The sequence below is a fragment of the Oncorhynchus keta genome, unplaced genomic scaffold, assembly GCF_023373465.1.
Source record: "Oncorhynchus keta strain PuntledgeMale-10-30-2019 unplaced genomic scaffold, Oket_V2 Un_contig_925_pilon_pilon, whole genome shotgun sequence".
Taxonomy (NCBI): Eukaryota; Metazoa; Chordata; class Actinopteri; order Salmoniformes; family Salmonidae; genus Oncorhynchus; species Oncorhynchus keta.
In genome coordinates, this window is record NW_026290455.1 from 116,887 (window position 1) to 141,699 (window position 24,813).

At 43.2% G+C, this 24,813-nt stretch overlaps 1 long non-coding RNA gene and 1 pseudogene across 16 annotated transcripts; both read right to left on the reverse strand.

Annotated features, from left to right (window-relative positions):
- Positions 1 to 1,551: 1,551 nt before the first annotated feature.
- On the reverse strand, positions 1,552 to 21,183 carry LOC127927067 (zinc finger protein 271-like; annotated as a pseudogene).
- Positions 21,184 to 23,632: 2,449 nt separating this feature from the next.
- Positions 23,633 to 24,803, reverse strand: LOC118383821 (uncharacterized). 16 transcript variants are annotated; one of them, XR_008126031.1, is made up of 4 exons: positions 24,496 to 24,803; positions 24,316 to 24,405; positions 23,812 to 24,265; positions 23,633 to 23,721 (listed from the first exon to the last, which is right to left on the reverse strand). It is a non-coding gene; the product is annotated as an uncharacterized LOC118383821 (long non-coding RNA). The 16 variants fall into 16 exon arrangements; XR_008126029.1 differs by having other exon boundaries at positions 24,316 to 24,341; positions 24,472 to 24,801; XR_008126028.1 differs by having other exon boundaries at positions 23,812 to 24,215; positions 24,316 to 24,365; positions 24,446 to 24,800.
- Between the last annotated feature and the right edge of the window lie 10 nt (positions 24,804 to 24,813).

Here is a 24,813-nt window from a genome sequence, read left to right on the forward strand (position 1 = left end):
AAAGGGAGTCGTTGATTTTTAGGGGCAGTCGCTTTTCAGCTTTTTGTCTGAAAGTATTTTCTCAACTGCGACTCCAGTCAGCAGATGGCGACGTGCATCTTTCAGGTGATTCTGCCACTGTGACGTATAATTTTTGGAGGGACACTTTGGGTTTCTTCAACATCAACAGGGAAACGAGTTGCACTCTTGGTTCACTCTACCTTTATGATGTGTATTCAGAAATCCCTGATGTTAAGCCCAGGTCGGGGCGAGGAGAGGGAAAGCTATACTGTTGCAATAGCAACTCCTCTCATACTGGGAAGACACCCCCCCTGAATTTTCAGGCCTTAAGGGCAGTTTTATTTCAATTGTAGTACCGGGATGGAGAAAATCCAGTTAGCGTTTTATAGTCACCTGTTGTTAGGATAACTTATCCTAAAATGGACACACTCCCACCAGTTTCTGGGACAACTGCCCAGACTTTGTAGACTGTTTAATAATGCTTAAACCTCATCTTTATCAAATTATCCATTAAAGATACCAACGCAAAACCTACGTTCATCTACATATGGGTTGTTTAAATTGTATCTAATGATTTGCCAGTAATACTTCATCAAATCTATAGTAATCATATACCCACATACAATTCATCATATTTTCATATTCACAGAATCCATATAAAATAAGAAATTCTCAGCGACTTGGGACAACCATTCCATTTGCTTTTTCAAGGACTCTCCATAGCAACACAGCAGCTCTTTAAACATACTCCCAGCAGAATAAAAAAATAAACTTTTGTTTCCCAGACAATGACCATAGGATCCTCAACAGTTCTCTAACCTTTCAGAGACCACGGCAAAATCAAGCCTCCCAGGAACTATAGACCTTCCGCTGCTTTCTAAAATATCATCCCGTTTATTATCTAATTTTCAATAATCTGAGTAAGCATATTTCTATATGTTACTATCCAAACGTCAGATTAAGACTCATTTCCACATTCACACAACTCTCATATCAGTCACACAATGCTATTCCCAAACATACCTAATCAATTAGTTTTTCAACAATATTTTTACCTGCAGGAATATTTTCACATTTCTATCTCATGGTTAGTTCCTAGGATAATGCAACTCATACATTTATACTCAGAGCCTCCTGACTGGGCCCTGTTTACACCTCCACACAGGAATACACACTCCGAGCCTCCTGACTGGGCCCTGTTTACACCCCCACACAGGAGTACACACTCAGATCCTGACTCGGCCCTGTTTACGCCTCCAAGGTGCCCCCTCACATAGGAATACACACTCAGAGCCTACGAGGAATTTCTAAAAACTCACTTTTAAAAAAACTAGGTGTATAGAATCTGCTCGCTGCCTCTCAGGTCTAAGGTGGGTCCATCTGCTCCGTTCCCGAAGTGTGGTCTCCATGAGATTCCAAGTTTGAGGGATCCCTCGAGGACCATTTACCCAGGTCGTCAGGAGCGGTCACCAAGTCAAGATTCACATTGCCAAATGTGGTTGTTAATTTCTTTAATATCAAATGAGAAACAAACTTATCACACAAGTCAGATTTATTCTTAAACTAAATCTTTATTCACTTATTAATAAGGGAGCAGGTCAATACAACACACACATATAAAGTGAATCAATTGAGTGCTCTACGATAATATTGGCTGGTCAACAAATCACCCCCAGATGATTAGTTGAGAGCCACGAGACAAAAGTACAAAGGTCTTTTATAGCTAAGATACACCCCTTTCAACCTACATGACCAACAACAGATGTATAGAACGGGTCACAAGGTTAAGATTTGTATGAAAGATACTTATAATTCTCAGCAGACAGTGTCTGCTGTAAAAACAGTACTCTGTGTAGAAACCAGGGTCTGGCCCTGGGGTCATCTCTCCCTGGTAACATATAGAACAGAAACATTAACTCATAATCTGGAATACTGTCTCTTTAGGTTTTAATCACCCAAAAGACATTGTAAATCTCCTGTCAGTGTTTTCTCCCAGAAGCCCATCCTCAGTAGAACACAGACACAATAGTTCTAAGAACCCTCTATTCTGTTGCATAAAACAACCATTTGATACAATAAAAGTACAATAACATAATGTTGAAGTTTTGCTCTCAGTGTCCACTGAAAGTTGACTAGTAACAACAACTGGGACCTAAAAGACACCCACCATGAGACCCACTAAATCTGCCCAAGAAGAGGCAAACAAAAGAAAAACCCACAACAAACTTAAAAACAGGAAGCAAACCAAAACGGTAGCGCAACTAAAGGTGTTGATTTGTCACATCTATCAAGACAACTGGAGCACTGGGCCAGACACTCTTAAATAGAACCTGGACCAGACACTCTTAAATAGAACCTGGACCAGCTCAGGTGAAAAACCTTCTCACTAACGAGATGGACAAGCCAGCACAGGTGGCAGGTGTCTACTGGCTGTCAACAATTAAAAACAAGAAAAAAACACCTATTCCTAAATAATAATAAACAATCATGTTATTTTTTTCTCCTTTTTCTTTCTATAGAATCCTACAACTCACTAGCTTCTAGAACTCTCGTCTTCCTAAAACTCACTAGCTTCTAGAACTCTCGTCTTCCTAAAACTCACTAGCTTCTAGAACTCTCGTCCTCTTGGAACGAGCCCAAACAAAACTCAGATCAAATTGTATTAGTCACATGCACAGAATACAACAGTGAAATGCTTCCTTATGAGCCCCTAACCAACAGTGCAGTTTCAATACTGAAAAGAATAAGAGATAAAACTCCAAATAAACACACTGGCTCAACGCCAAACACAAATCTTTTTGACTGCCCACCCCAGAGATAATCAGCAACCAAGTGTTCCTTACCACGGACTGATTTCAAGAGGAAACTCCTGCGATATCCGTAATAACTTTCCACCTCACTGCGGAGCTTCTCTCTCTTTTCAGGGTTCACTAGATAGGCATGTTGTTGGATCTGGGCCCAGTCCCCAATATCATGCTCTAGAACATTTGGTTTGGCACATGTGAGAATTAACCCTGATATTCTAAAAACAGGGCAACAATGTCAATATAATTGTACCAAAAAATTGTCATGTTGGTTGCATGAATAAATATCACTACCAAATGTTACATGAAATGTAAATATGAAATATTTGATTGCATAGTCATATTTTCAACGTCTTTTCAATATAATTTTGCTTGGTGGGATAGCCCAATGTCAAAACACAGTTTTAACGTGTCCAAATCAATAACCAATATGCAGGAACAGTTTGGGGATAAATTGAAAACCTAAACATAACATGTGCTATTTACACAAACATCTGCCACAATAATCATATTACTTGTATTTTTTAAACAAGCTCCTTATAAACTGCACAAACACCAGAAACACTGTTGTTTTGAAAAATATCAATAAATCACTGATATCGATTAGGGGGGAAATTAGGTTGTACGTGCTGTTGAAACTGACACAACAAAAAAAACACATGGAAATGGGAGATATATTTTACCTCCCTGGTTAAAGGACAACCTGCAGAAGAGTCAGCTACATTTAGGAGTGATGCATTAAATTTAGGGGTCGCTAAACAAGGGAATGCAACACTTATTTGTCATCACTCATCGATATCATTCTAAAAAAAATTGTAAGAGAGGAGAGAGATGAGGTTGCACGTCCTGTTAAAACTAACAGCTCAAAAACCACATGGAATCTGGGAGTACATCCCTGGGAGTACATCCCTGGTTAGAGGACAATTTGTAGAAAACAGCACGCCACATTTTGAAGTGTTGCATTTTGATTCAAGTGGGTCACCAACGTGGTAAGTGTAACACAACTCCTAATTGTCCCTAGAATTTCTAAGCAAACAGCTGGAGGCAGGGCTTTCTCCTGTAGATCTCCATTTGAATGGAATGGTCTGCCTATCCATGTGAGAGACGCAGACTCGGTCTCAACCTTTAAGTCTTTACTGAAGACTCATCTCTTCAGTAGGTCATATGATTGAGTGTAGTCTGGCCCATGAGTGTGAAGGTAAACGGAAAGGCTCTGGAGCAACGAACCGTCCTTGCTGTCTCTGCCTGTCCGGTTCCCCTCTCTCCACTGGGAATCTCTGCCTCTAACCCTATTACAGGGGCTGAGTTACTGGCAAACTGGTGTTCTTTCATGCAGTCCCTAGGAGGGGTGCATCACTTGAGTGGGTTGAGTCACTGACGTGATCTTCCTGTCTGGGTTGGCGCTCCCCCTTGGGTTGTGCCGTGGCGGAGATCTTTGTGGGCTTTACTCGGCCTTGTCTCAGGATGGTAAGTTGGTGGTTGAAGATATCCCTCTAGCGGTGTGGGGGCTGTGCTTTGGCAAAGTGGGTGGGGTTATATCCTTCCTGTTTGGCCCTGTCTGGGGGTATCATCGGATGGGGCCACAGTGTCTCCTGACCCCTCCTGTCTCAGCCTCCAGTATTTATGCTGCAGTAGTTTATGTGTCAGGGGGCTAGGGTCAGTTTGATATATCTGGAGTACTTCTCCTGTCTTATCCGGTGTCCTGTGTGAATTTAAGTATGCTCTCTCTAATTCTTTCTTTCTCACTCTCGGAGGACCTGAGCCCTAGGACCAGGCCTCAGGACTACCTGGCACGATGACTCCTTGCTGTCCCCAGTCCACCTGGCCGTGTTGCTGCTCCAGTTTCAACTGTTCTGCCTGCGGCTATGGAACCCTGACCTGTTCACCGGATGTGCTACCTGTCCCAACCTGCTGTTTTCAACTCTCTAGAGACAGCAGGAACGGAAGAGATACTCTTAATGATCGGCTATGAAAAGCCAACTGACATTTACTCCTGAGGTGTTGATCTGTTGCACCCTCGACAACTACTGTGATTATTATTTGACCATGCTGGTCATTTATGAACATCTTGGCCATGTTCTGTTATAATCTCCACCCGGCACAGCCAGAAAAGTGCTGGCCACCCCTCATAGCCTGGTTCTTCTCTAGGTTTCTTCCTAGGTTTTGGCCTTTCTAGGGAGTTTTTCCTAGCCACCGTGCTTCTACACCTGCATTGCTTGCTGTTTGGGGTTTTAGGCTGGGTTTCTGTACAGCACTTTGAGATATCAGCTGATATAAGAAGGGCTTTATGAATTAATTTGATTTGTTTGTCAATTTTTGTTAAATCACATAAATAGTACTCTTCCATTTCAGAGCCTGGATTTTTCCCCATTAGGCTAATATCCATTACATGTTGATATCAATTCATAAGTGGGCACACGTTTAGGCTTCTACATTGTGAAATCATTACAATACTCCTACTACAATGTTAAAAAATTCTACATTGTGACATTAATTCATTGAAATCATGAAACAACTACTTCATGTATGTATTTTCTAATATTTGATCAGATCTTTTATCAGATTATCTCTGGTCACAGCTATGAGATTTCAATCCTGTGTGTTCTCTGGTGTTGAGTCAGATTGCCAGATGAGCAAATCTCTTCCCACATTGATCACAGCTATAAGGTTTCTCTCCTGTGTGTATTCTCTGGTGGTATATCAGGCTGTTTGACTGAGTAAATCTCTTCCCACATTGATCACAGCTATAAGGTTTCTCTCCTGTGTGTGTTCTCTGGTGTAGAGTCAGTTTTCCAGATGTAGCAAATCTCTTCCCACATTGATCACAGCTATAAGGTTTCTCTCCTGTGTGTGTTCTCTTGTGCACTGTCAGTTCTCCAGATTGACTGAAACTCCTCCCGCATTGATCACAGCTATAAGGTTTCTCTCCTGTGTGTGTTCTCTGGTGTAGAGTCAGATGGCCAGATTGAACAAAACTCTTCCCACATTGATCACAGCTATAAGGTTTCTCTCCTGTGTGTGTTCTCTGGTGTAGAGTCAGGCTGCTAGATGTAGCAAATCTCTTCCCACATTGATCACAGCTATAAGATTTCTCTCCTGTGTGTGTTCTCTTGTGCACTGTCAGTTCTCCAGATTGACTGAAACTCCTCCCGCATTGATCACAGCTATAAGGTTTCTCTCCTGTGTGTGTTCTCTGGTGTAGAGTCAGACTGCCAGATGAAGTAAAACTCTTCCCACATTGATCACAGCTATAAGGTTTCTCTCCTGTGTGTGTTCTCTGGTGTAGAGTCAGACTGCCAGATGGAGTAAAACTCTTCCCACATTGATCACAGCTATAAGGTTTCTCTCCTGTGTGTGTTCTCTGGTGTAGAGTCAGGTGGCCAGATGAGCAAATCTCTTCCCACATTGATCACAGCTATAAGGTTTCTCTCCTGTGTGTGTTCTCTGGTGTAGAGTCAGATTGCCAGATTGACTAAAACTCTTCCCACATTGATCACAGCTATAAGGTTTCTCTCCTGTGTGTGTTCTCTGGTGTAGAGTCAGACTGCCAGATGGAGTAAAACTCTTCCCACATTGATCACAGCTATAAGGTTTCTCTCCTGTGTGTGTTCTCTGGTGTAGAGTCAGATTGCCAGATGAGCAAATCTCTTCCCACATTGATCACAGCTATAAGGTTTCTCTCCTGTGTGTATTCTCTTGTGCACTGTCAGATCTCCAGATGAAGTAAATCTCTTCCCACATTGATCACAGCTATAAGGTTTCTCTCCTGTGTGTGTTCTCTGGTGTAGAGTCAGACTGCCAGATGAAGTAAAACTCTTCCCACATTGATCACAGCTATAAGGTTTCTCTCCTGTGTGTGTTCTCTGGTGTCGAGTCAGGCTGCCAGATGTAGCAAATCTCTTCCCACATTGATCACAGCTATAAGGTTTCTCTCCTGTGTGTATTCTCTTGTGCACTGTCAGATCTCCAGATGACTAAATCTCTTCCCACATTGATCACAGCTATAAGGTTTCTCTCCTGTGTGTGTTCTCTGGTGTAGAGTCAGATTGCAAGATTGACTAAAACTCTTCCCACATTGATCACAGCTATAAGGTTTCTCTCCTGTGTGTGTTCTCTTGTGCACTGTCAGATCTCCAGATGAAGTAAAACTCTTCCCACATTGATCACAGCTATAAGGTTTCTCTCCTGTGTGTGTTCTCTGGTGTAGAGTCAGGTTGCCAGATGTAGCAAATGTCTTCCCACATTGATCACAGCTATAAGATTTCTCTCCTGTGTGTGTTCTCTGATGAATTTTAATGCCTGATGATGTGAATCTCTTCCCACAGTCAGAGCAGCAGTGAGTTCTCTTCCCTGTGGGTCTCTGTGGGTGTTTATTGAGGTGTTCTGATCTGGAGAGACTCTTCTCTGTCTCCTCAGCATCATGAGGTTGTTGAGGCTCCCCAGAGGATCCACGATTGTCACGTCTCTCTCCTGTGTGAACGACAAAGTCAGACAGATGATTAAAGGCCCACAACAGCAGTAATCCAGTGTAAAAGTTGATGCCAACAGCATAGCCATGATGTTGTACAACAATTGATGTTTGTAATGAATGTTAAAATTGTCTTAAAATTGAGCAAGAAGTCATATTTTGTCTTGTTTTCACATTAGTAGTAACATCTAAGATTGTAGACTAGAAATAAGTTATTCATGTTGTTGAAACTCTAAGCAGTGTGGTAGAAGACTTTTGGTCTACAATACAGGCCCCTTTGTGTTTTCTAAAATTGCGGCACGAGGGCAATTTGATTGCATAAACTCCTCCATGCTAATGAGGAAACCACTAGTTATGGATGTCGTATATCTGGTGTGACAAGAGATGAAAATAATCTGCCCACTCCATCAAGCAATGGGGACAGCAACACAGGGCATTCATGGGACCTCATGGAACTATGGACCACACCTGCAGAAACTGGACAACAGGGGGAAGCAGAGGAGATACCTATCATAGACTTCTCCCAGCTGACGCTTGACATGCCACCTACGCTGCCTCAAGTGGTAGAAACAACCAGCTGGTATCATTAAGTAGAATCAGCCAACAGTAACACGGAAGCAGCAGAATGGGAGTTAGTAGTGCATGACCTAGATTTAGAATAAGAAGCTTCCATTTAGACACAGGTCTAAGATGACGGAATAAGCAATCTACCGTCCCAGTGTAAGCAATCTACAGTCCCAATATAAGCACTCAGTGTAAGCAATCTACAGTCCCCGAGTAAGCGGCCGGTGCAAGCAGCAGGGCAGTGTCAGTGTGAAAGTGTGGTTTAGCCACAGCTCCAGAAACTTGCGAACTTCCCCTGTAAAAAGGTATATAAAGAGAACAGAGATCATAAGAGAGGCATGATCCTCACTGACATATGAGACAGACTTCATATGGAGAATCATCATAGGTAAATTTACTATTGCACTATACGCTTTTTGTTAGACTAGAACAATATTTGAAACACAGGGGTCTTGACACCTCTTGATCACAGACAAAGCGGCAGTCACACAGTGAGACATCAGGTACAGATGTGATTAGCAATACAAGGACACAGCCAAGTACCAGTTACAATATATTGAGTCCATACACAGAGTTGGAAGTGTATTGAGATATTGGAATTTGGAATCTAGCGTTAGTGCTGTGAGAATACCAATTACAGGAAAGTGACCGAGGGGCTGAGCATTTAAGGTAATTGAACTATTTTTGCTATTTAGTCAATATTGTTAGAAGTGTTAACGCATTTAAAGTTTTGCAATATTATCTGGCATAGCTTAAAGCATTAAGGATTGATTGAGCATTATTGATGTATTAGGAAACTGTAGAACCATTGAATTGTAATAATGTGTATAAGACAAAAAAAAGAGTGACTTTAATAAAAGCTTGAAACTTTGACAACTAGGCCAGATTAACGATCTGGAGAGCAAACGCCTTCAACACTCTCACTGAACAGAAAGTGACCCTGGTTATAGGTTAAAGTGATTGCACTAAAGAATATTTGGGGCGGCAGGGTAGCCTAGTGGTTAGAGCGTTGGACTAGTAACCGAAAGGTTGCAAGTTAGAATCCCTGAGCTGACAAGGTACAAATATGTCGTTCTGCCCCTGAACAGGCAGTTAACCCACTGTTCCTAGGCCGTCATTGAAAATAAGAATTTGTTCTTAACTGACTTGCCTAGTAAAATAAAGGTAAAATTAAATATTAAAAAATGTCATTGTGTGGACAATAATATATTTTTAGGAGAGTCAAAATATATAACAATACTAGTTTCCAAGTGACTACTAGCTGACGAGCATAATAACCAATAGAAGAAGTTATTAGGTATTGATATATACAGAGGTAAAAGAGACTTGAAGGTAAGGAAATATAGGAGGAATCCATAACACTCAGAATATTTAAATAGGAGTATATCTATCCAAGACCTCATACTAGACCGGAAAATAAGGGAGTGACAACGTGAACGAAGGAACAAACCCAACTCACGCGAAGGGCCATTACGAAGAAATAGAAGGGTTGGTAGGGCCGCACGCCTAGGCCCTTGTTACACAGCAGTAACTAAAATCCTAAAGTACTCTGCCCAGCCAGAAGACGGGGTAGAGGCATTTGCTGCAGGTATTGGGCAAAAGTCAGCACCGTGACACTGTTAATGAGGAAACCACTAGTTATGGATGTAGTATATCTGGTAATGAGGAAACCACTAGTTATGGATGTAGTATATCTGGTAATGAGGAAACCACTAGTTATGGATGTAGTATATCTGGTAATGAGGAAACCACTAGTTATGGATGTAGTATATCTGGTAATGAGGAAACCACTAGTTATGGATGTAGTATATCTGCTAATGAGGAAATGAGGAAACCACTAGTTATGGATGTAGTATATCTGGTAATGAGGAAACCACTAGTTATGGATGTAGTATATCTGCTAATGAGGAAACCACTAGTTATGGATGTAGTATATCTGGTAATGAGGAAACCACTAGTTATGGATGTAGTATATCTGGTAATGAGGAAACCACTAGTTATGGATGTAGTATATCTGGTAATGAGGAAACCACTAGTTATGGATGTAGTATATCTGGTAATGAGGAAACCACTAGTTATGGATGTTCCACCATTGGGGGCCAGAGCAGCGAACAGTTTTGACTGGGCTGAGCGGGAACTGTACTTCCTCAGTGGTAGGGAGGCGAGCAGGCCAGAGGTGGATGAACGCAGTGCCCTTGTTTGGGTGTAGGGCCTGATCAGGGCCTGGAGGTACTGAGGTGCCGTTCCCTCACAGCTCCGTGGCGAGCACCATGGTCTTGTAGCGGATGCGAGCTTCAACTGGAAGCCAGTTGCGAGAGCGGAGGAGCGGGGTGACGTGAGAGAACTTGGGAAGGTTGAACACCAGACGGGCTGCGGCGTTCTGGATGAGTTGTAGGGTTTAATGGCACAGGCAGGGAGCCCAGCCAACAGCGAGTTGCAGTAGTCAAGACGGGAGATGACAAGTGCCTGGATTAGGACCTGCGCCGCTTCCTGTGTGAGGCAGGGTCGTACTCTGCGGATGTTGTAGAGCATGAACCTACAGGAACGGGACACCGCCTTGATGTTAGTTGAGAACGTCAGGGTGTTGTCCAGGATCACGCCAAGGTTCTTAGCGCTCTGGGAGGAGGACACAATGGAGTTGTCAACCGTGATGGCGAGATCATGGAACGGGCAGTCCTTCCCGGGAGGAAGAGGAGCTCCGTCTTGCTGAGGTTCAGCTTGAGGTGGTGATCCGTCATCCACACTGATATGTCTGCCAGACATGCAGATATGCGATTCGCCACCTGGTCATCAGAAGGGGAAAGGAGAAGATTAATTGTGTGTCGTCTGCATAGCAATGATAGGAGAGACCATGTGAGGTTATGACAGAGCCAAGTGACTTGGTGTATAGCGAGAATAAGAGAGGGCCTAGAACAGAGCCCTGGGGACACCAGTGGTGAGAGCGCGTGGTGAGGAGACAGATTCTCGCCACGCCACCTGGTAGAGCGACCTGTCAGGTAGGACGCAATCCAAGCGTGGGCCGCGCCGGAGATGCCCAACTCGGAGAGGGTGGAGAGGAGGATCTGATGGTTCACAGTATCGAAGGCAGCCGATAGGTCTAGAAGGATGAGAGCAGAGGAGAGAGAGTTAGCTTTAGCAGTGCGGAGCGCCTCCGTGATACAGAGAAGAGCAGTCTCAGTTGAATGACTAGTCTTGAAACCTGACTGATTTGGATCAGTATATCTGCTAATGAGGAAACCACTAGTTATGGACGTAGTATATCTGGTAATGAGGAAACCACTAGTTATGGATGTAGTATATCTGGTAATGAGGAAACCACTAGTTATGGATGTAGTATATCTGGTAATGAGGAAACCACTAGTTATGGACGTAGTATATCTGGTAATGAGGAAACCACTAGTTATGGATGTAGTATATCTGCTAATGAGGAAACCACTAGTTATGGATGTAGTATATCTGCTAATGAGGAAACCACTAGTTATGGATGTAGTATATCTGCCAGGAGCAAAAATGGTGGGCAAAGATTTGAGTTATTCACAATGTATTCTGAATGTGAATGGGGGAAAACTCAGGGGAGTAACCTCCATTTCCAGGTTGCTTATGAGAGCATTTCACACTACTTTGGATTATAATTGTAAGGCTCGTTTGAATGTCCTGGTTAATATAATGTTCGTGTCATCGCAAATCAACCTCTGTACTTAAAACACACTTAAACCAGTAAAATGCCCTTTGGCTTTTCCATCAGCCTGACAATGAGGGGTTTTACACTGTTTGCCAAATTGGCCCATTGTTTCACCTAACAACAAATATAGGAAAATAGCTATGTGTGTTGTATAGCCTATCCATCAAGGAACAGTTCTCTGCACATTGAGCAAAGTATCTCTGTGTGCAAACAGACTAACGAGGCCCTAGAGTAAATCAAGCAGACAATAACACATTATAAACATCAATTTGTTGCGGATGTTGGATCCAACGTGGAGCACGGCATAACTGTCTTTACCAGAGTAATGAATGAAGAAACACTTTGATTGTTGTTGCATGTCGTGATGTTTGTCATTTTACTGGAATTCAGAAAATGATTTCCTGGATCAGCTGATGATAGATGAACATGTGACTAACTAAACAGCTACAGTATTAAGTATGTGTAATTATTGAAGAACTGCGTTAATGACAGTATCCATTTGGGTATTTTTTATTTCACCTTTATTTAACTTCTTATGGCAGGGGCAGTATTGAGTAGCTTGGATGAATAAGGTGCCCAGAGTATTGAGTAGCTTGGATGAATAAGGTGCCCAGAGTAAACTACCTGCTCCTCAGTCCCAGTTGCTAATATATGCATATTATTAGTATATTGGGATAGAAAACACTCTGAAGTTTCTAAATCAGTTTGAATGATGTATGTGAGTATAACAGAACTCATATGGCAGGCAAACACCTGAGAAAAAAATCCAACCAGGAAGTGGGAAATCTGAGGTTGGTCGATTTTCAACTCAGCCCCTATTGAAGATACAGTGGGATATTGGTCATGTTGCACTTAGTCCGCCCCATCCCGCATGCGGGATCGTGACTACAGCCTCAAGCTCATTACCATAACGCAACATTAGCGATTTCTAAAAATTGCAAATGAAATGAAATAAATATGCCTGCCCTCAAGCTTATCATTTTCTTAACAATCCTGTCGTCTCAGATTTTCAAAATATGCTTTAGAACCAGAGAAAATCAATAATTTGTGTAAGAGTGGTGATAGCTAGCTTAGCATTTAGCGTTAGCATTTAGCACGCAACATATTCACAAAAACCAGCAAAGGGATCAAATAAAATAATTTACCTTTGAAGAACTTCAGATGTTTCAATGAGGATACTCTCAGTTACATAGCAGATGTCCAGTTTTTCCTGAAAGATGCTTGTGTAGGACACAACGTTCCGTTTTTTTTATTTTTTTTTATTTCACCTTTATTTAACCAGGTAGGCTAGTTGAGAACAAGTTCTCATTTGCAACTGCGACCTGGCCAAGATAAAGCATAGCAGTGTGAACAGACAACACAGAGTTACACATGGAGTAAACAATTAGCAAGTCAATAACACAGTAGAAAAAATGGGCAGTCTATATACAATGTGTGCAAAAAGGCATGAGGAGGTAGGCGAATAATACAATTTTGCAGATTAACACTGGAGTGATAAATGATCAGATGGGCATGTACAGGTAGAGATATTGGTGTGCAAAAGAGCAGAAAAGTAAATAAATAAAAACAGTATAAAAACAGTATGGGAATGAGGTAGGTGAAAAGGGTGAGCTATTTACCTATAGACTATGTACAGCTGCAGCGATCGGTTAGCTGCTCGGATAGCTGATGTTTGAAGTTGGAGAGGGAGATAAAAGTCTCCAACTTCAGCGATTTTTGCAATTCGTTCCAGTCACAGGCAGCAGAGTACTGGAACGAAAGGCGGCCAAATGAGGTGTTGGCTTTAGGGATGATCAGTGAGATACACCTGCTGAAGCGCGTGCTACGAATGGGTGTTGCCATCGTGACCAGTGAACTGAGATAAGGCGGAGCTTTACCTAGCATGGACTTGTAGATGACCTGAGCCAGTGGGTCTGGCGACGAATATGTAGTGAGGGCCAGCCGACTAGAGCATACAAGTCGCAGTGGTGGGTGGTATAAGGTGCTTTAGTGACAAAACGGATGGCACTGTGATAGACTGCATCCAGTTTGCTGAGTAGAGTGTTGGAAGCCATTTTGTAGATGACATCGCCGAAGTCGAGGATCGGTAGGATAGTCAGTTTTACTAGGGTAAGCTTGGCAGCGTGAGTGAAGGAGGCTTTGTTGCGGAATAGAAAGCCGACTCTGGATTTGATTTTTGATTGGAGATGTTTGATGTGAGTCTGGAAGGAGAGTTTGCAGTCTAGCCAGACACCTAGGTACTTATAGATGTCCACATATTCAAGGTTGGAACCATCCAGGGTGGTGATGCTAGTCGGGCATGCGGGTGCAGGCAGCGATCGGTTGAAAAGCATGCATTTGGTTTTACTCGCGTTTAAGAGCAGTTGGAGGCCACGGAAGGAGTGCTGTATGGCATTGAAGCTCGTTTGGAGGTTGGATAGCACAGTGTCCAATGACGGGCCGAAAGTATATAGAATGGTGTCGTCTGCGTAGAGGTGGATCAGGGAATCGCCCGCAGCAAGAGCAACATCATTGATATATACAGAGAAAAGAGTCGGCCCGAGAATTGAACCCTGTGGCACCCCCATAGAGACTGCCAGAGGACCGGACAGCATGCCCTCTGATTTGACACACTGAACTCTGTCTGCAAAGTAATTGGTGAACCAGGCAAGGCAGTCATCCGAAAAACCGAGGCTGTTGAGTCTGCCGATAAGAATTTGGTGATTGACAGAGTCGAAAGCCTTGGCGAGGTCGATGAAGACGGCTGCACAGTACTGTCTTTTATCGATGGCGGTTATGATATCATTTAGTACCTTGAGTGTGGCTGAGGTGCACCCGTGACCGGCTCGGAAACCAGATTGCACAGCGGAGAAGGTACGGTGGGATTCGAGATGGTCAGTGACCTGTTTGTTGACTTGGCTTTCAAGACCTTAGATAGGCAGGGCAGGATGGATATAGGTCTATAGCAGTTTGGGTCCAGGGTGTCTCCCCCTTTGAAGAGGGGGATGACTGCGGCAGCTTTCCAATCCTTGGGGATCTCAGACGATATGAAAGAGAGGTTGAACAGGCTGGTAATAGGGGTTGCGACAATGGCGGCAGATAGTTTCAGAAATAGCGGGTCCAGATTGTCAAGCCCAGCTGATTTGTACGGGTACAGGTTTTGCAGCTCTTTCAGAACATCTGCTATCTGGATTTGGGTAAAGGAGAACCTGGAGAGGCTTGGGTGAGGAACTATGGGGGGGGCGGAGCTGTTGGCCGAGGTTGGAGTAGCCAGGCGGAAGGCATGGCCAGCCGTTGAGAAGTGCTTATTGAAGTTTTCGATAATCATGGATTTATCGGTGGAGACCGTGTTTCCTAGCTTCAGTGCAGTGGGCAGCTGGGAGGAGGTGCTCTTGTTCTCCATGGACTTCACAGTGTCCCAGAACTTTTTGGAGTTGGAGCTACAGGATGCAAACTTCTGCCTGAAGAAGCTGGCCTTAGCTTTCCTGACTGACTGTGTGTATTGGTTCCTGACTTCCCTGAACAGTTGCATATCACGGGGCTATTCGATGCTATTGCAGTCCGCCACAGGATGTTTTTGTGCTGGTCGAGGGCAGTCAGGTCTGGAGTGAACCAAGGGCTGTATCTGTTCTTGGTTCTGCATTTTTGAACGGAGCATGCTTATCTAAAATGGTGAGGAAGTTACTTTTAAAGAATGACCAGGCATCCTCAACTGACGGGATGAGGTCAATGTCCTTCCAGGATACACGGGCCAGGTCGATTAGAAAGGCCTGCTCACAGAAGTGTTTTAGGGAGCGTTTGACAGTGATGAGGGGTGGTCGTTTGACTGCGGCTCCGTGGCGGATACAGGCGATGAGGCAGTGATCGCTGAGATCCTGGTTGAAGACAGCGGAGGTATATTTGGAGGGCCAGTTGGTCAGGATGACGTCTATGAGGGTGCCCTTGTTTACAGAGTTAGGGTTGTACCTGGTGGGTTCCTTGATGATTTGAGTGAGATTGAGGGCATCTAGCTTAGATTGTAGGACTGCCGGGGTGTTAAGCATATCCCAGTTTAGGTCACCTAACAGAACAAACTCTGAAGCTAGATGGGGGCGATCAATTCACAAATGGTGTCCAGGGCGCAGCTGGGAGCTGACGGGGTCGGTAGCAGGCGGCAACAGTGATAGACTTGTTTCTGGAGAGAGTAATTTTCAAAATTAGTAGTTCAAGCTGTTTGGGTATGGACCTGGAAAGTATGACATTACTTTGCAGGCTCTCTCTGCAGTAGACTGCGACTCCGCCCCTTTGGCAGTTCTATCTTGACGGAAGATGTTATAGTTGGGTATGGAAATCTCTGAATTTTTGGTGGCCTTCCTGAGCCAGGATTCAGACACGGCAAGGACATCAGGGTTAGCAGAGTGTGCTAAAGCAGTGAGTAAAACAAACTTAGGGAGGAGGCTTCTGATGTTGACATGCATAAAACCAAGACTTTTTCGATCAAAGAAGTCAACAAATGAGGGTACCTGGGGGCATGCAGGGCCTGGGTTTACCTCCACATCACCCGCGGAACAGAGAAGGAGTAGTATGAGGGTGCGGCTAAAGGCTATCAAAACTGGTCGCCTAGAGCGTTGGGGCAGAGGATAAGAGGAGCAGGTTTCTGGGCATGGTAGAATATATTCAGGGCATAATGCGCAGACAGGGGTATGGTGGGGTGCGGGTACAGCGGAGGTAAGCCCAGGCACTGGGTGATGATGAGAGAGGTTGTATCTCTGGACATGCTGGTTGTAATGGGTGAGGTCACCGCATGTGTGGGGGGTGGGACAAAGGAGGTAACAGGGGTATGCAGAGTGGATCTAGGGGCTCCATTGTGAACTAAAACAATGATAACTAACCTGAACAACAGTATACAAGGCATATTGACATTTGGGAGAGACATACAGCGAGGCATACAGTAATCACAGGTGTTGAATTGGGAAAGCTAGCTAAAAACAGTAGGCGAGGCTAATCAGCTAGCACAACAAACAGCAGGTAAAATGGCGTTGACTAGGCAACTGGGCCGACAGATAAACAAACAAGCAGAATGGGGTACCGTGATTAATGGACAGTCCAGCGTGCGTCAGCTATGTAGCCAAGAGATCAGTGTCCAGGGGCAGCGGTGGATGGGCAGGGAAGCTGGGCTGGCGAGTGTTATCCAGGTTTTTTTTTTAAAACTAACAATGACTAAATAGCTTGTAGCTAGTTAGCTGGTTAGCGTCTGGAGGTTCTTGAGTGTGTCATAAAAATAAATAAAAATTAAAAGTGATAGCGAATCCGTATCACAGTGGGTGAGGCAGGTTTCCGGAAGGTATAAACAAATAAAAATCAAAGAGAGATAGAAAGTAAATGGGTTCAGAAGTGTTTGGGATGAGGTGAGTCAGATGGTTAGCAGGCCTGTGCTAACAAGCTAACAGTTCGTAGGCCCGGGCTAGACAAGCTAGCCGTTAGCAGGCCGAATAGCAAGTAGGGAGATAGCGAGGGCTAGAGAGCTAACCTTTGGGGACGTCGCGATGGGGTGAGTCTGTTTATTCCTCTTCTTGCGGTGACATCGACAGACCGGTCGTGGGCCCGGGTAATTGTAGCCCAGGATTATGCTACAGGAGCTCTAGTGCGCTGGGTGAGCTGGAGACACAGCGTTTCAGAAAGCTCGCGGGCCTTGGCCAGCAGATGGATCTTTGGCGATGTCGCAACGAAAAAAAGCCTGTTGAAACCACCTCGGACGATTATGTCGGCGGACCAGTCGTGATGGATCGGCGGCGCTCCGTGTCGGCAGTAAAGGGTCCAGGCCAATTGGCAAAAGAGGTATCGTTGGGCCTCTTCGGCTAGTCGGGAGGTGGGCTTAGCTCAAGGCTAACTGTAGCTTGTTTTGGGCCAGAGACGTTGGCCAGGAGTAGCCACTCGGAAATTGCAGCTAGCTAGTTGCGATGATCCGGTGTAAAGGTTCAGAGCTTGCGGTAGGAATCCGGAGATGTGGTAGAGAAAGAGCAGTCTGATATGCTCTGGGTTGATGTCGCGCTGGTGTTCTAGTTAGCTTAGAAGACCGCTAGCAATGGCTAACTGAGTACGAGCTAGTAGCTAGTTAGCTGGCTAGCTTCTGATGGTGGCTCCGGTTCTAAAGTAAAGTATAGAAAAGGCGGATCCGTACCACATTGGGTGATGCGGGTTGCAGGAGAGTATATTCAGCTCTAGTTTGAAAGTGAGATTAAAATATGTACGAAATATATACAGAAAAAAAACGAAGAAAACTATATTTACACTAGACAGGACGGGACAAGACAAAACATACGTCCGACTGCTACGCCATCTTGTTACTATGCATTTGGCTACCGAAACTAACCGAAAATTCAGTCACCTAAACGTCGAACTTTTTTCCGAATTAACTCCATAATATCGACTGAAACATGGAAAACGTTGTTTGAATCTATCCTCAAGGTGTTTTGTCATACATCTCTTCATTGAAATGCCGTCCCTGGAAGCGTGCATTCTTCTCTGATTCGGATGGAAAAATACTGGTAGTTGACTTTTGCGCACCAATTTCCACGCAGACACCGTGCGGGACACTTGGTAATTGTAGTCTCTTATGGTCAATCTTCCAATGATATGCCTACAAATACGTCACAATGCTGCAGACACCTGGGGGAAACGATAGGAAGTGTCCGTTCATTCCTGTCGCATTCACAGCCATATAAGGCGATCATGGAAAACGTGCCTCCAGAAATCCTGTTGATTTCCTGGTCGCTCAAACATCTTGGTTTTGCCTGTAGATTTTGTTCTATGGCACTCACAGTGAAAATCTTTGCAGTTCTGGAAACATCAGAGTGTCTTCTTTCCAAAACTATCAATTCCAAGCATAGTCAAGCATCTTTTCGTGACAAAATATTGCGCTAAAAACGGGCACGTCTTTTTATCCAAAAATGAAATACTGCCCCTATAGGACTAACAGGTTAAGGCTTCCACTAGATGTCAACCATCTTTAGAAACTTGTTTGAGGCTTCAACTGTGAAGGGGGCTAAATAAGAGGGAATGAGTCAGAGGTCTGCCAGCAGCCACGAGCTGGTTACGTGCATTCACATGAGAGGTAGCTCTCGTTCCATTTGCTTTTCTGAAGAAAAAAAAGTTCTGTTAAAAACATCCTTAAGATGTATTCTATTCATCGTTTGACATGTTTCTACGGACTGTAATGGAACTTTTGACATTTCGTCTGCAACTAGTGAAAGCGCTTCGTGAGTTTTGATTTGTTTACCAAACGTGCTAACAAAAGTAGCTATTTGGAAATAAATTATGGACATTTTCGAAAAAATCTAACATTTATTGTGGAACTGGGATTCCTGGGAGTGCATTCTGATGAGGATCATCAAAGGTAAGTGAATATTTATAATGTTATTTCTGACTTCTGTTGACTGCACAATATGGCGGATATCTTTTTGGCTGGTTGGGTCTCTGAGCGCCGTACTCAGATTATTGCATGGTTTGCTTTTCAGTAAAGCTTTTTGAAATCTGACACAGCGGTTGCATTAAGTAGAAGTTTATCTATATTTCCAAGTATAACACTTGTATTTTCATCAACATATATAATATATCATTTGATCTCTATTTCTACTTTTTGTGAATCCTATCTTTGGCTGGGAAATGGCTGTGTTTTTCTGTGATCTAACATTAGTTATCCTGGGAACTAACATTACTCTGAGACTAGTTATCCTGGAGGAAGACAAAGGAGAGGGATCCCACAGTAGTTTTCTGTTATTGGTGTAGAGGGGACGACAAAGGAGAGGGATCCCACATGTGGATAGGAAGATACAAATTATCATTATTACTGGAAAATATTAATTTAAAATCCAGGAATTTTACAACTTTAGCTCTCTAGGTCATGCCAGTAGGTTACAGTAGGTTGTATCTCTCTAGGTCATGCCAGTAGGTTACAGTAGGTTGTTTCTCTCTAGGTCATGCCAGTAGACTACAGTAGGTTGTAACTCTCTAGGTCATGCCAGTAGGCTACAGTAGGTTGTATCTCTCTAGGTCATGCCAGTAGGCTACAGTAGGTTGTATCTCTCTAGGTCATGCCAGTAGGCTACAGTAGGTTGTATCTCTCCAGGTCATGCCAGTAGACTACAGTAGGTTGTATCTCTCTAGGTCATGCCAGTAGGCTACAGTAGGTTGTATCTCTCTAGGTCATGCCAGTAGGCTACAGTAGGTTGTATCTCTCTAGGTCATGCCAGTAGGCTACAGTAGGTTGTATCTCTCTAGGTCATGCCAGTAGGTTACAGTTCGTTGTATCTCTCTAGGTCATGCCAGTAGGTTACAGTAGGTTGTATCTCTCTAGGTAATGCCAGTAGGCTACAGTAGGTTGTATCCAAGTGGAAACAATTATCAATTTAATTTGTAAAGTGTTGAATTTGGTCAACAACAAAATGAATGGCTTATTTGCTACGTGAAGTTTACTTGAATCAACAGAAGTTTCGTAATGCTTAAGTTGTTATGTGGACACGTGACATACCGACAACTTTGATTAAAACACTATATGAGTTGTCTCCAGATCGATATGCATATTCATGATAGTAGCTTAGCATCTCTCTCCATTGAATACAGGCGGTTGACCACAAGAACCCTCATAGAATATAAACAATAGATTACAATAAAAAGATGAATCCACCAATCCAAAGACAGGATAGGAGGAGCTTGACAACCCGCAGTGCCGCTTTGTGGACATCAACTCCCCTTGTTATGGCGGAGAGACATCTTGTCATTATATCCATAATCTTTGGTGTAGCCAACCCAAATCTCACATAATAATAATATATGCCATTTATAATATATGCCATTTAGCTGACGCTTTTATCCAAAGCGACTTACAGTCATGTGTGCATACATTCTACGTATGGGTGGTCCCGGGAATCGAACCCACTATTGGGGGGCACGGTGTGTAGTAAAACATCACTACACGAAAATCACTACATGCAGTGCTCCCCAGTCTGCGGTCAGCAATTCTCAAATATATATGTTAAGTCACTTTTTGGAAACGGAACGAAGAAAACAAGGGGTAGCTTGCTCTCTACGGTCGTCTGATTCTAGACATCAGTCATCCTCCCAGGGCCCTCCGTTGAAGAGGTATTGACCAGCCAACTGCGAATATCCAAAATTAAAAACAAATTTAAGGCGGTACTTACTGGTGTTAATCAGATCTCCTACCTCCACCTCTTCATCTTTCAATGTGACAGTAATCTCCCCTTCCTTCTCCACTCCAAAAACTGCATCCTCCTCTTTCCCTTCATCTTCTTTTACTGTAACATCCTCCTCCTTTTTCACTCTGAACGCGTCTTCCTCTTCTTTCACTGAAACGTCTTCCTCTTCTTCTTTCACGGCAACAGCCTCACCCTCTACTTCTTGTTTTACTGTGACATTCTGCTCTTCTTTAGCAGGGGAGCAGCTTAGTGACCGCATGGTCGGAGATGTTAGCTAGCTAGGCTAATGCTAACTTAACCAGCCCGCTAGCTGACTAATAACAACACCGTAAATATGAAATTAAATCGGATAACTAACTAGACGATAGAAGTGGGTTTAAAACACAGTGGCTAATATACACGAAAGCGTCTAAAGAGCTTTATTGGTTCGGCTATTTGTCTCAATCAAGCTACCGAGGTGTTTGACTAACTGTTGCTGCTGTTGAAAGAAGCGTTCCGTCCACTACATTATACGTCACACCAGCAGCATCGCCTTAAAGTCTCAGACCGCCATCTGCTGACTGGAGTGGGTAACGCAGTTGAGTAAAATGTTTATTTTATCTTCAGATAACAAGTTAAAGTGTACGAAGCATGAGTTTTAACTCACCAGTGTAACAATACAGTGTGGTTAAAGACTTAGTAAGCTAATTGTAATCACGATATGGTTACCTATAAGTACAAACAATGTTTTTGCGTTATTACATATTTATTAACTTATTTTGTGACTCTTCCAAACTACACACAATGCAGTATTTCTCAACGTCATATGGATGATCTTCTCTGTGCTACTGAGTTTGTTTGCCAGTGTAACGGTGTAACGAAGTTACATGTTTAAAATATTTGTATCCTCTATTTAACGAGGCAACTCATTTAAGAACAGTGCCTTAGACCGCTGCCCCGCTCGTGTGATAAAGGTATAGGATTCTGGGTAATGCACAGCAGATTTATGGAGAATTTGAAAATTGAGTGGTCCTGGGATAGAAATGTATAAAATTGACATTACATCATAAAATCCACGTTTTAAATCATACATTAGCGATTTATGTTTTAGTAACTACTGTTGTTGGTTTGGTGTCAAGTCAGCCTCTCTTTATATGTTATTTGCCAAATCTCTGTTTTCCATGTGGGTTTTATGCTAAAGATCCCTCTTTCAAATTGGTATCTAACTGGAAAATGCATCTTCTTTTAGGAGTGCTATGTTTACCCTGTCGACTACTGATCATTCATCCACACTATGTGTCTCATCAATGCAGGTCATTTATGACAAATGTATAAAGTACATGTTTTATAAACTCATGAACACCTGCGAGTTTATCAGCCCGGTTTTGTTAGTTTAGGTGTATTATACTTATTCGCCACCAGAGGGAGACTTTGAGTAATATTTCAGGTTAATTTGATAATTTTATTATACTAAAATGGATGACAGTTTATTCTGATGTAGTGAATATGAGACACATGGAAATAATGTATTTATATTTATTATAGTAAATTAGGAATTAGTAGGAATTGTTAAATCCACTATTCGATCACAATGACTTTGATAGACATTTAAACTGTTTTTTGTTAGTATATTATAGGGCAGATGAATGTAGAATTGCTGTGGGAGTGGTATTTATATCCCGTCACTACTGATCATTCATCCATACTGTGTGTGTCCCATCATTGCAGCTTTGGAAATAAATTAACTATCCATCCATTGCACCTTCCTGTGTTGACTTGAGAGACCAGGAAGGTCACACTAGCTCGATAGGTTGATATCGAGCTCAAGCTTCATCTCATATGAACTGTGTGGAACGCGTTACTTTTTGTTTTGTCAACTTTTCAATGGGGATGTTATGTTTGATACCGGAGGTACGAGGCCACGCGTCCAAATCGCTCAGCAGTAAACTTCAAAGCAGTGTGCTGATGCCTGTATCACTTTATCAGCAGCACGTCATCAATGACGTCTGAGGCTTCGTTTCATCGAACAACCACCTGATTGGTTTGTGCTTGTTTGACACTGCAGGCGACTGCCAAATGCCTGATCTTCAAATCACCTTACATCATAAATAACGACTCATTATTATTTAAGCAGTGTGTCCCTTTATTGGGGCGGCAAGTGTGCGTAGCCTAGTGGTTAGAGCGTTGGACTAGTAACCGGAAGGTTGCATGTTCAAACCCCCGAGCTGACAAGGTACAAATCTGTCGTTCTGCCCCTGAACAGGCAGTTAACCCACTGTTCCTAGGCCGTGATTGAAAATAAGAATTTGTTCTTAACTGATCTTGCCTAGTTAAATAAAGATTAAAATAAAATCAGCATTGATCAATGACTTTTGAAGATTAATTCTCTATGTCTCTGATCTTTTGATCTGCAAATACGTTTAAGTTTTGTTAGTTTGGTTCAAAATGGTCTCGGTGCTGGTTGGCTTTTTTTTGTTGTTGATACAATTGTCTGGAAAGAGCCAATGCTTCAGGAAGCTTTGTTTCCCCATCACTACTTTTCAGCATGTTTTCTGTGAATTAGACTACGGGAGTTTTGTACATTTTCCGGTAGTTGGTCTCTGCTGACCATAACCGCGCTGGTTGGTTATGCCGTTTAGGCTCATAGCTAGTTGGCTAAATAGCTGCATATTGCTAACGTTAGCTGGCTGGCTAAGATAACAGCATATAGCTAACATTCTTTGATATTTGGATAGATGGTGTTATGTTTTTCCAAAACGTTGGTTTACTTTAAACACTCAAGTCATGAGTGCAAACGATTAGTTTAATTTAAAGTTCTACATTTTAAATGATTTCGGTTGTAGTTCACATCACAGGGAATAGGCTGGTCCTCCATATTACTTCACACCTGACTTTGGCATTCTCCTGAATTCTGATTGGTTTAATGTAATAACTCCAAATATACAACTGTGAGGTGTTACTTTGCATTGGGAAAAATATTTTATTTATCTTTTTATAAACAATACAAAACATACAAACGACAACATCATACAAACATGAAGTACATCACACCTGTCCAGACCCACTAGAACACACCTCCATCTCCATTAACTACATCAGACCCACTAGAACACACCTCCATCTCCATTAACTATATCACACCTGCCCAGACCCACTAGAACACACCTCCATCTCCATTAACTACATCAGACCCACTAGAACACACCTCCATCTCCATTAACTACATCAGACCCACTAGAACACACCTCCATCTCCATTAACTACATCACACCTGCCCAGACCCACTAGAACACACCTCCATCTCCATTAACTACATCACACCTGCCCAGACCCACTAGAACACACCTCCATCTCCATTAACTACATCACACCTGCCCAGACCCACTAGAACACACCTCCATCTCCATTAACTACATCACACCTGCCCAGACCCACTAGAACACACCTCCATCTCCATTAACTACATCACACCTGCCCAGACCCACTAGAACACACCTCCATCTCCATTAACTACATCACACCTGCCCAGACCCACTAGAACACACCTCCATCTCCATTAACTACATCACACCTGCCCAGACCCACTAGAACACACCTCCATCTCCATTAACTACATCACACCTGCCCAGGCCCACTAGAACACACCTCCATCTCCATTAACTATATCACACCTGCCCAGACCCACTAGAACACACCTCCATCTCCATTAACTACATCAGACCCACTAGAACACACCTCCATCTCCATTAACTACATCAGACCCACTAGAACACACCTCCATCTCCATTAACTACATCACACCTGCCCAGACCCACTAGAACACACCTCCATCTCCATTAACTACATCACACCTGCCCAGACCCACTAGAACACACCTCCATCTCCATTAACTACATCACACCTGCCCAGACCCACTAGAACACACCTCCATCTCCATTAACTACATCACACCTGCCCAGACCCACTAGAACACACCTCCATCTCCATTAACTACATCACACCTGCCCAGACCCACTAGAACACACCTCCATCTCCATTAACTACATCACACCTGCCCAGACCCACTAGAACACACCTCCATCTCCATTAACTACATCACACCTGCCCAGGCCCACTAGAACACACCTCCATCTCCATTAACTA